The sequence below is a fragment of the Plodia interpunctella genome, chromosome 26 (genome assembly GCF_027563975.2).
Source record: "Plodia interpunctella isolate USDA-ARS_2022_Savannah chromosome 26, ilPloInte3.2, whole genome shotgun sequence".
Classification (NCBI taxonomy): Eukaryota; Metazoa; Arthropoda; class Insecta; order Lepidoptera; family Pyralidae; genus Plodia; species Plodia interpunctella.
In genome coordinates, this window is record NC_071319.1 from 4170005 (window position 1) to 4182695 (window position 12691).

Below are 12691 nucleotides of genomic sequence, written 5' to 3' on the forward strand. Positions count from 1 at the left end.
ATAATGAATTTAAAATTTAACCAATTAAATTTTAACCAACAAAACCATTATCAGAACTTCTTACTAAATATGTCCGTACATGCGATAGCCCTAAGAGTGCCGCCGGTACGGCCACGTTTTGCGTAGACCGGAAGATTAAATAGGAAACAAACGTCTGGCTATGCCGCTCCCGCCTGGCCCTAGCAGAAGGGGCAAACCCAAGAAATGCTAGCTTGATATCGTCAATGATGATGCCAATGGTCTGACAACTGAGGATGTCAAAGGTAGGAAAGTGGGTCCTGGGCTCCGGCGCTCAATGGCAAAGCAGCATCCGAGAAAACGATAGAGTTTAATTAATAAATATTAGAGTTCCAAACGGCTGAATACATTTTCCAAACATAGCTAAGAACACTTTCGATTAAATTCTCTTTCATATGAAAAATACTAGATCAAAATCGGTTCAGCCGTTTGGCTGCTACGATGTCACGGATAGACATACAGATAAACAGACACGACAGACATACAAATAAACTTATAACATTTGTCATCGGGGGTTAATAAATTTCATAATTGTCAAAGAAATGTTTTTTACCTTCAACGCGTGAACAATCATGTCTGATTGATAATTATTGCAACACTATTCGAGACTGCAACCAATGCACTATCGCGAAATTAACCAATTTGATTCCGTGTGCATACAGATATAATTTCCTGTCTCATTTCTATGTTAATTGTCCTATTTCAAACTCTAATTACTTGCGAACTGGGAACTATGCATTTTCGTAACATTGTCTTCTAATTGAAGCGGTATTCTAGTGGTTGTGAATCGAATGGTCCCAGGTTTGAATCCCACTGTGAGTGTCTCACATACACAGAGTCAGATTTTTACAAATCTATGTGTACATGTATGTTGACGACCTCGGTGGCGCAGTGGTAAAGTGCTTGCCTCTGAACCGAGAGGTCCGATGGGTTCGAACCGGTGGAAAATGATTTTTTTCTGATTGGCCCAGGTCTTGGATAAACATCCTCTATCATCTATATATGTATTTGTTATAAAATATAGTATCGTTGAGTTAGTATCCCATAATACAAGTCTCGATCTTACTTTGGGGCTAGCTCAATCTGTGTGATTTGTCCTAATATAAAATAAAAAAATTGGTAAATGTATATTTGTACAAATCTGACTCAAGTTTTCATCAACCACCACACAAATCCCATGAAGAATTACATTGTTAAAAAATCGGTATGTTAGTTGATAATTTGTCAGCTAGTATATAGAACGGGGAAGGCAATGGCAAACTCCTTGATAAATATCAAGAAGTCATGTGTGTTACATTCCATATAAAGGCCGGCTTTAGCCACCAGAAACGCGACTATCCTGTCTCGCACTTCTTTACTTTTCAACTGAAATTTCACGCCAGAGTAACCGATTTATTTTACCCTTGACAAGTTTAATTTAACGGAAGGGTCGCCCGTGTTAAATACTACACTTAAATGGGGTTTTGTTTGAGTTCGCTTAATTAAGGAAGAGTGATAATTCAGTCTTTTATAGCTCGCCAGTGGCTACTTGACTTTAAACGGAATCTAGCTTTGTTTTTGAAGTACACGTCATCTTAACGTCATACGTAATTTTAAAAAGTTTAGTCCTTGTTAGAAACGTGGGTAGGTAAAAATAAAAATAAATAAATAATGTATAGGAAGAAGTCTGGATGAGGATGGCCCAGGAGAGATGATTGGCGGAGACGGAAAGAGGCCTATGCCCAGCAGTGGGTCACGGAGGGCTGCAGATATATAGATAGGATGAAATCACACTAATAGGGTTAACCGCAAAGCAAGTTCGAGACTTCTTTTATGGGATGCTAACTCAATCTATATATATATACAAAGATATAAGAAAGGTACCCTATGTCCTTCTCCGTACTTGAAACCACATGTATTATGCAAAATTTCAAGAAGATTGGATTGGTTGGGTTGATAGAGCGTGAAGAAGTAACAAACAAAACTTATTTTTGGCATTTATAATATTAGTTAGGATTAGGATGCATGTATAGATAAACATCCAAGACCCAGGCCAATTGCTGAAAAAGTTCATTTTCCATTTTGATCTGACCGGGGATTGAACCCAGGGCCTCCAGCGCAGCAGTCCGGCATGATGACCATTAGGCCACAGAGGTCGCCATTGCTATATAGCAACTGCTATATATTTCAACACAGTCATATTTACAAACTATTCTCAGCATTTTCAACCCCTTTCAAACAATGTCATAAGTTAGTCACTCCAGGGACCTGCCAGTAACCTATGTAAGTCTACACGTCTAAACATCAGAAGTGGGATAGGCAATCTTACAACTTTTTTGTTGCAAATTGATCGCCCTACTGGGAACGCTTCATGCGATGTATGCTTTTTATACGTTGAATCCTAACTAATATTATAAATGCGAAAGTAAGTTTGTTAATAAACACAAGCGAAGCCGCGGGCATAAGCTAGTTCGAAATAAAAGATTTGACCAACATTAACTAACAGGGTTATTAGTTGTGATAAAAGTCTTCAATGTTCTCATAACATTTATTGTTTGATGATTCTACAAGAGTAAATCTTTCCGGATCGGGTCAAATTCACGCTGTAACCATTACATTGGTAAATCAGTGTAGGTATATTTCTGAAAATAATTCATTGGATGGATTTGGAAGATAATGCTACTTTATTATGTAATCCACGATACAATTATATTTAAATATTTATTAAAATATAACATCATGAAGTAAAAGCTATATTTATAGCTAATTTATATATATTTATAGCTTATTTTACAAGCTTTTATTTAAGTTGCAATGTTATGTTCATGTGGAATCTTGCAACTAAATTTTGAAGCAGATTTCTTCAACCGATGGATCAGAGTACACATGTTTAGTTTGGATGGCAATGCATTATTTGCATGACCTTATGGTGCACACAGAAACGGCTCCCGACGGAAGAAGTCCTCACCGATTTACTTTACAGATATAGTGACGCGTAGAATGCAATAAGATCTCTCTGACAACATTTAAAGATTGTGTCAAAAATATCATTTTTATAAAAATACTTAATGCGTATAATTACAACAATCGATGGCTACTAAAACACCGATCGGAAAGCAATATTCAAAAGCAATTTAAACATTCATAATTGATATCCAGAATAAACGAGTTTCGATTGCTTCTAAACTCATTCGTATGTTTCCATTTTGTTTTGTAACTTTTCAATCGACTGTTATGGGTAGTTGTTGCGATCGATTACATACTCGGGTTGTCAGAGCGTTTAGACCGCTGCGGTCGCACTATCATTAAAATATTTCAAATTTTAACAATGAGTTTTATTTTTTCAAAAATTTTTCAAAAATTTACCCCCAAATGACTATAAAAGGGGTGAAAATTTGTTTGAAAATCTGTTCTGCTTTCGCAGGGAAATTTACGCGGGCGAAAACGCGGTCAAAAGTTAGTGAAGTTGTAATGCTCCATTTTACTTTTTGAGGCACAGTAACCTAAACGACAGTTCAATCTAAAACAAAATAAAGTCTAACTATATATGATTTCTAACAAATCGATAAACTAAATTCTTTCAATAACAAGTCTTATTACAATAGTGGTAGAAACGACTTTGCAATAAATAGGATGTGATGTTGCTCTACTTAAAGTTCGAAGAGATATGTATATTTTCCTCCTGTCTTTACAAGATGCAGACTTAGTCCTGTAACTGAAGACATCATAGTAAATAGATTGTTGAGGAAGCGACCGCGAAAACGGATGTGAAAGGTTTGTTCTGAGGAATTCTCTTCCCCTTTTGTCGATGGCAAATCTGAAAATAGTTCATTGTTATTTATGGAACTGTTCTATATTATAGGTAAATTTACAGTATGATAATCTGTTCTTAGCATTAAGGTAAGTTAATAATATACAAGCTATAATTTTTCGAAATATCAAAAGTCCATTTCTTGATAAATAGATGAAAAATAATTACACCACTTTTTCGTTTCTTACCAGAAAGTTGTTCAATCTATACACTATTATTATAAAGAGGTAAGCGTTTGTGAGTTTGTATATTTGAGGCGGGTAATCAGGATTTCAAAAATTCTTTCACCATTAGAAAGGTATGTGATATTTATTTTTATATATATGTATTTATATGTGTATTTTATTTTTGATTTTAAATTTTCGTTTTCTTTTATTATTTTTTTCTTTTGTAAATATATTTTATGCACACGCCTGTCTGCCTCTATGTACCACATCTCCTCTCACGGGTCTACTGGAAGAGATTTCATTTGAAATAAGTAGCTCCCTTGTACTCATTTTCATAATGTAATTTATATTTTAAGTTTTTTGTGTACATAAATAGATAAATAAATACATTATCCAAGATTGCTATAGGCTATATTTTATTTCAAAATTCCCACGGGAGCGAAGCCCCGGGCACCGTCTAGTAAAGTATAAATATATAAATTAAAATCGGCCTCCTCTTTACAGAAGCGGTGGCGACCCAGTGGTTAAGACGGTTTGTCAACCAAAAGGTGCCACGTGAGTTTGAATTAACTTATTGATTTTAATCTTTCATTTACAATCTTACATTTTTTTATCTAGCCTGTAGGTGTTGTGTCCCACTGCTGGGCAAAGGCCTCCCCCTTATTTTTCCACTCATCTCTCTCCGCTGGCCATCCAGGTACAAATTTGTCAAAAAAGGGAAGAGGCAGACCTCTTCCTCTGCGATCTGGTGTCCAGAAGGTTCAAGATAAATGGCGTGTACATGATAAAAGATAAATATGATCGTGATATGTTAAATTGCTCTATAATGTTAGTCTCTCTATACGTTCTTGTATCAATGTCTATCTGTCGTGTACGTCACCCCCATTCTAACTTAGCTGGGTTGAGAACAACTTAAGTTTGAGTTGTTAAGCTTTAAACTTATTCATATCAAGGTTAATCTTCTGAGTGTACTTTTAGTATTAGGTATGAGGTAGTAGGTATGATTATCGTTTTTAGGGTTCATTGACCGGATGGCACCTAAACGGCTGCCTGCCTGACGTCAACCCTCTGGGAGTGTTGTTGTCTATCAGCTATGCTTTTATGTTGCGATGGATATGGCATGGTCCTTTAGTAAATTAGGGTCAATTTAATAGATCACATTTGACATCTGTCAGTCTATACTTAGATCTGTCAACGAGATCTACTTTTATATTTTTTTTTATAATTATATACTATGTGCACTCGTTACGACATTCAAATGGGTGAAAGTTTGTATGAAAACCATGCCTGTTCCGCTTTCGCAGAGAACATCACGCGGGCGAAGCCGCGGACGAAAACTAGTTGCGAATAAACCATTCTAAGCGAGGAGGAGCTGGATGGGTGGCCACCCATCCAATGACTGACCATTGCGAAAGTGTACATGTATTCTGTAAATATCTTCCTTCAACTGGAACACAAACAATGCAAGCACTGTTTTTTGTCGTATAAACTAAAACAAGAGTGAGGTACCCATGCAGACGACCCTTGTACAAAGATATACTACTGTGACGACTTTGATGATTTTGACGACCTCGGTGGCGCAGTGGTAAAGTTCTTGCCACTGAACCGAGAGGTCCTGGGTTCGATCCCCGGTCGGGTCATGATGGAAAATGATCTTTTTTTGATTGATCCGGGTCTTATATATATATGTATTTGATATAAAATATAGTATCTTTGAGTTAGTATCCCATAACACAAGTCTCGAAGTTACTTTGGGGCTAGCTCAATCTGTGTGATTTGTCCTAATATATTTATTTATTTATACTTCTTGTAAATTCCAGAAGGCAAAGGATTTTCATAACAAAACAAGATAGCATCGTCTCAATTATATTTTTGTTCGAATCCACTCGGAAAATTCAATTAAAACAGCACGCGGAAAGAATTCCGCTGTTTTCTTTTCGCGGAAATTGCATGGAAAGCTATATAGGTAGGATGTTTATCTACAATTTAATTAAAATGTATTTTACTGCAACTGTAAGAACATAATTTTTATATAGTACTAGCAGCCCGATCCGGCTTCGCTCGAGTAAAAACATAATAAATATTACGCCTATACTTTCCTCAGGAACCATAATATATATTGGTGAAAACCACATGAAAAACTGTTATCGCGAACAGACAGACTATATTCATAATAATCACAACAGAAGAAACAATCGGTATTTAAATAAATTATTAATTCCACTTACTAATATGGCATTAATTGGATCTAGTCCTCACCATATGGCAATAAAAATATTTAACCACATTCCAAATGAAATAAAAAATATTAAAAAACCACACATATTTACTAACCATCTCAAGGTTTTTCTTTTGGATAAATGCTATTACAGTATCGCAGAGTTCTTTGAAGATCAAATCGATCAGTGATACCTTCGACTCCTTCGACCTTCATTTTATTAATTTTAATCATTTTATCAATTTTAATCATTTTTAATAATTTAATAATTTAATCATTTAATGCATGACAATTAACAATGTTAAATATTTAAGTAAATGGCATCTAGCTGCCCCAATGTTTGCTGTGCCCTTGCAGGGCGTCACCTGTACTCACTTATTATCTATGTAACACCTAACATTTCCACTTGTGACATTGCAATAAAATGAATCTGAATCTGAATCAGACAGACGCGGCAGTGGACTTTGTTGTATAATATGTAAGTATAAGGATCCACTGTAGCCCCTAGACATATTACACACTCGAAAAGAAGAACAACCTATCCCACAAATATTATAAATGTGAGGTGTGTGTATCTGTTTGTAACTTTAACGTGAAAGAGTAACAAATACATGTATGTATTTGTTACTCTTTCACGCAAAATCTACTAGACCGATTGTAATGACATTTGATATAGGTACGTGTAGAAGAACACAAAGGATACTTTTTACTCCGAAATTCCCATGGGAGTGAAGCCCTGGGCCGCAGTTAGTAACATAATAGTGTAGAACAGAAAATTTCATTTCAGCTGACACTGCACACCCATTTTGAAATTCATAACATCGCAAATGAGGAATTGACATCAGCGGATATGACTGAATATATATGAATAGAGAATTAGTATCTTTGAAGATTCCGTTGTCGTAAAACTAAGTTTTTTTTAAATAAAACTGAGCAAGCAAACGAGCATGCGGCCCACCTGATGGGAAATGGTCACCGCAGTCTATTAACGCCTGCAACACCAGGTGTGTCCCATGTGCGTTGCCGGACCAAAATATTTTTTTGAAGAACTCCATCAAATTTCACGGTGAGTTCGACCTGCGCGCTGCTGACGTTTTTCCGCGCACGTTAAAGTTAACGTGAAAGTTGATTGTAGCAACCCATACTTATAGTTAGTTATGTCAATTGGTCGCTTCAGTTGGGTAAAAAGACGAAAAACGAAATATTGCTAAACGGAACCCTATTCCGAACCTATATCCAGTGACCTGAATTCTGAAACATAACTCAAATATACGTAAGAAACGCTGACTGGGTTTGATTCCAACACCTTTTTTAGAAGCACGTGTTTCAATAGCACCTGAAGATATATCGTTGTAATATACAACAGAATATAATGTACTTTCTCGATGTTATAATAGTGATAAAACGTATAATATTTATTTACTGCCCAACTTTTATACTATCATTACAGATTTCCATCAAATGCAATAGAATAGGCCCAATACAAACATTATTTATAAGTAGATACAAAACATATGATTTGCTGCTCATCCTGGAAGTGCTGTATAGATGGCGTCTTATTATTTACAGAGTCGACACGCCAAGATTAATTAATATGAATAAAATAGGCGTTGTTTAAAAAGGTGCTTTTCAAGTAGGTGCTTTTGAAAACTACGTTTTACCATACGGAAATCTGATATAGATTTGTGCAAAGGCACAATATTATGTTAACAAGTATGTATGTTCGTTTGCATATCTCGACCAATCTATCGTCAGCATAACAGGATAGATCCGATAATGACTATTGATATTTGGATAGTCTGAATTGATTTCTCGGTTTATCCATTTTGTATGTTTGTTATGGTTAAACCTCGAAGTGCGGCTGCACCTGGGTGCAACCGGTCTCTGTTGGCTACGTCTAGGTGTTGACTACTAATGATCCTAGGTTTCGCCTTTAGGTGCCATTCCAGTGAACGCAGACAGAACGGAAACCTTTTTTTTTTGTTTTTTCAATACCCAAAGTGTGTATTATTTTTCATACAAAATTTTAGGAAGTGGAAAGTTGTAGCTTCAGGGTAAGTAATAAATTAGTTACCTAAATCTCCTAAAGTAATAATGCACTTGTTTGTTTCAGATTTCGAGAGTCCTGTCTGTGTCTTGATGACAAACATTGTAAGTAATCTATATATATATATAACTCTTATGTTACTGAGTGACTGACTGACTGACAGACAACGCACAGCCGAAACTACTGGGCGTAGAAAGCTGAAATTTGGTGTTTAGGTTCCTAGGACAATGTAGGAGAGCACTAAGAAGGGATTTCCTGAAATTCCTACGGGAAACGGATTTATACTCACATACAAAGTTGTGGACAAAAGCCAAGTCAAATAAAATTTTCCCAAAAGAATTTCGAAGTTAAAAGTCGTCAAAGTATGGGTAAGTTACTTCACAAAAAAATACAACTATCCTATAATATACCGTTGGGGTAACAACATTTATTTCAAAACAGCCCAGCCCACTAAAAAGCCCTAGATAACGTATCAAAACCAATATCAGTCAATTTATGGCCAAGACTAAATCCAAATGGTTCTGTTACACGCAGCGCATTTTTAAACCTTTTCTAATGTCTGCACGATGACGTCACGTCAGCAGAATATCTCAAAATGGTGCGAACAATCGCACCAATCTCTAGTGCCTCGTCAGCGACCGTTGTTTGCTATTATGCATCCCTAAATCCATTCCAAAATCAACTCTATTACCCAGGAAAAAAGTCTAGTAATAAACTAGAACTGTGTCTGGCGAGGACATTTTTTTCGGTCCGTTCTAGATTTGAATTTGATTGTCGGGGAATTCGGTGAGCAGAATTATTTTAGTTCGAATTTCGAATATGAAATGGGAATTTTCATTGGCCATTGCTAGACAGTTGAATGAATAACAACATTTACTATCTTATTGCTAAAAACTATTTCTTCTAGAATTATAAATAACAATTAGAGATAAATTGTATCATAGAATTGGTAAATAATTTTTTACTTTATAATAGTCTGAAACCATAAATAAAAACCCAATCACAGAGACCTAGACCTAATCTTTATTATATATTCAACCACAAATGTCCTTATTTCTGTGAAATACCCAAATGAATAAACAGATTTTGCTTATGGTATCATTTTGAGTAGGTAACTTAAACACGAAAAGGCTAGTCTGTCAGTCTGAAGTTTTTCTTTATACAGTCTAATTTTTTTTACAGTTTTGCCATTTTAAGATGCTTTTCACAACAGTGTTCCTCCAGTCCTTTCATGAAATTATGATGAACATTTTCACATTCGTCGAGTTTACTCATCCATGAAATTACATATCTCCCGCCAAATTGGGTGTTAAAGAGCGAACGTGTACTTTAATTTAAATTCCTTTCCAGGGGATAAATCAACCGGGATCTGGGTATAAAATAATGTGGATATAGAACAGAAACTTTGTAATAATATTAATTTGGTAATAGATTCTCACTTGGCACAACAGTTTGGAAAGATCTAAACTCTGACTGAAGTCATTGGAGAACAAAAAACAAAGTCTACAAGCAAAGAAGAAGAAGGCGATTATAAAACTCCTTTTAAGCTTCTCTGTTTATTGGGGTAAGCAAGCTTTCATTGGTTATATGTTTTCTTGTCAGCCAGTGTTATTGCTGAAGTGTTATGAGACTTTTCTCTGTTACACTTATCATGGTCTCCCATATTGATTCGGATACTTTGCTGTAACATCCGATGACCGCTCGGTCCATGTAGCCTTGTCTTTAGTTCTCCCAGTCGCTTCGACTCAAAAAGTGCTGGCAGTCTAGTAAGAACGTTGACAAACATGAGAAATGGAAACGAAACAGTAAGAAAGACCCTTGGTTCCAACTTTCAACGGCTAAGGAAGGAACCGGGAAAATGTTCCGATGAGGAATAATTACCTCGTACTTTGCTTAATGGAAGTAATGAAGTTCGCGGGAACCACACGCCTCTCAGGCCTGTATGAACAATGAGAAAATGCGTCTTCAAATCAACGTCTAGGTGTTCATTCTGTGTTTTCTGCATTCTTGGACCCGGATGAATGGCGGGAAAATAAAAGCCGGTGAGCCGGCTGTATCCGGTCCAAAGTAAATGAGGTGTGTGACAAATAAACAACGTTTATAGGTTAACAAGCTCGAGTTTTTTTTTTCGCCATCTATCTTATTAAACTTGCGAAGATATTTTCGTCGGTCTCTGGGCGACTGACACAGCAATTATTTGAGACCACGATTCCAGGCGCCCAAGCACTGTATTTGAGTGGGTTTACTAGGACCGTGCTAGGACCGCTGTCTTTGAAGAAAAGCGAAGGATTGAGACCGCGGCGCTTGGGGAAAAATATATAACACACATTTTTGCAATAAAACCAATTAAAAATGTAATTACATTATAAAATTAATTTCTTGCAAAAAAAAATATTTTTGACGTAAGATTATTAGCATTTATTACTAGTTATATTATTGTTGTCAGAGAAATTTGGTTAAGAAGCCTTTATTTAAGTACAATAAAGACACATAACATCACTCAAGTAGGCAGTAAGGAGCTCAAAAAGCCATGATATGCAAAGAAAAATGTGAGGGTAGACAAATAAACAAATAAAACAGCGTGAAACCGTGAAGCGTTTTGTTTACACACCTCATTTACGAAACGCCCCGGGTATTGGCGCTTTCCCGGATTTATTGGTAGCTGTAAAAAAAACATTCAAATCTCTTGAGGAAAAACTAAACGAGGGAGATTCATTTCCATAAATATGGACCATCTCTAAATATTCTTATAAACGTTACATTCAACTTTCGCATCTGTTTGCTTTGTCTACCCCGTAAGGGACAAAGATGTGATACTGTATCCTATATCGTAATCAGCGTTGGTTTACTGTTCAGTCAGCAACTGAATCGACCATAATGTGACTTTATTAGAACAGTGAAACGGTGTAATGATTAAGAGGATCGAAAGGTCTCAAGTTCGTATCCTACTCATGCCATATGAGTTTGTAGACCAATCTGGCTCATAATACTAGTTTTCATGGACCACCACTTGCTTCTGGTCCTTTCCGAAAACATCGTGAGGAAACCTGCACACTGGTTGACAGTTTAGTTTCCTAGTGTGTATGCGACTTCCTGCCAGTAGATGGCGGTAAATAGTCGCAAAAGTCATGCCAGATGCCAGAATAAAATCTGACAATAGTGTTAGCAATAAAACACTCGATACGATGATGAGAACTAGTACGGGTAGTGTGATTGTTGAGTAATTGCATCCACCACCATCACTTCACAACGCAAATACTCCAGCCTGACTGCGAACAAGGCGACAGATATTGTTGAAACGTCAGTTACATAAAAAAAAAGCTTCGTGCTAAGTTCCGATAATAGAAATAAAGAAGGAAATATAAATTCGGAAAAAATTTGAGCACATACAGTTGGATGATATAATAAAAAGTTTAATCGCTATCTACTACAAACAAACAATTCATAATATGGGTATGTAGAGTTATGTCTTCAAAGCACGAAAGCTACAACACATATACAGCATCTACCTACACTCTAGTTGGGACACACGACAATAAGGATAGTTTAATATTCTCTATTTCGTGCATTAGACGCGGGTGAATTGCGAAACAACATCAAGCTGTGCAAATAAATTCACGGCGAGCTTTCAACTTTTGGACTTAACAGATAATTAAGCTTTACTGTTTCTTGTGCTGCAAACTTAATTGCCAGATACTAATGTACGTCTAATTGCACGTGAGCACTTTATTAAAGAAATTTTCAAGGAAATATACGCAAGACCTTTGGTTTCCTGAGCCATCATAGTAAGTATTGCGATTTCTCGTGTAGACGTTATTAAATATAAGTTAATTGTAAAGTTTTCCTGAAGGACTCCTGTCAAAATTCTCACTATCGTGAGATTCCGTTTATCCACTAGCTACTGTTTTGCCGAAGTCCGAATTATTATAGTTTTCCTTTCTATTTCTAGGAGTAAATAGATACTTAATTAAGAATGAATGAAGGCAGTCCTGCCAAATCCTTCAATGTCACAGTCGTAATGAAACCAAGAAAAAAATCGGGAGTCCATGGCAAAGAATAATGAGAGACGATTAATTTAATCGTTAATTTTTACACTAGTGTTGCTAAAAGAATGGCGCGTCATTATTATGGGTCTGTTCATTTTAGGCCCGAGTATTTTTTTTTTCAATATTCAGCATTGGGAATGATTCTTACATTATCCTTTCTTAGATTAGACAAAAATGGATATGTACTTTAGTTATGTAAGATAGAACACAATTTTGTATCGTTTCATATAAATATGGTTACTGTACCGCTCTAAAGTAGATTTTAAACAATTGTAGTCTCTGGGCTCTGACGCTTAGCGGCTGAGGAAAGAACTGTTACGCACCAAGTCACTAGGTGGCCATGACAGCGTAACAAAGCACAACCTCGCGTCCGCCAATTATAAAAAAAAGTGTCACTGTGACAGA

The 12691-nt window shown here is 36.2% G+C and overlaps 1 protein-coding gene across 3 annotated transcripts in view; it reads left to right on the plus strand.

Annotated features, from left to right (window-relative positions):
* LOC128681071 (nephrin-like) overlaps positions 1-12691 on the plus strand; it is a 298109-nt gene that overhangs the window by 92675 nt on the left and 192743 nt on the right. For 2 of the 3 annotated variants that reach the window (XM_053764654.2, XM_053764651.1), the window contains one exon: positions 8307-8344. The gene's annotated coding sequence lies outside the window, so the exon portion shown is untranslated. Of the gene's footprint in view, positions 1-4479; positions 4531-8306; positions 8345-12691 lie in introns of all 3 variants that reach the window. The other variant, XM_053764653.1, reaches the window with a different exon arrangement.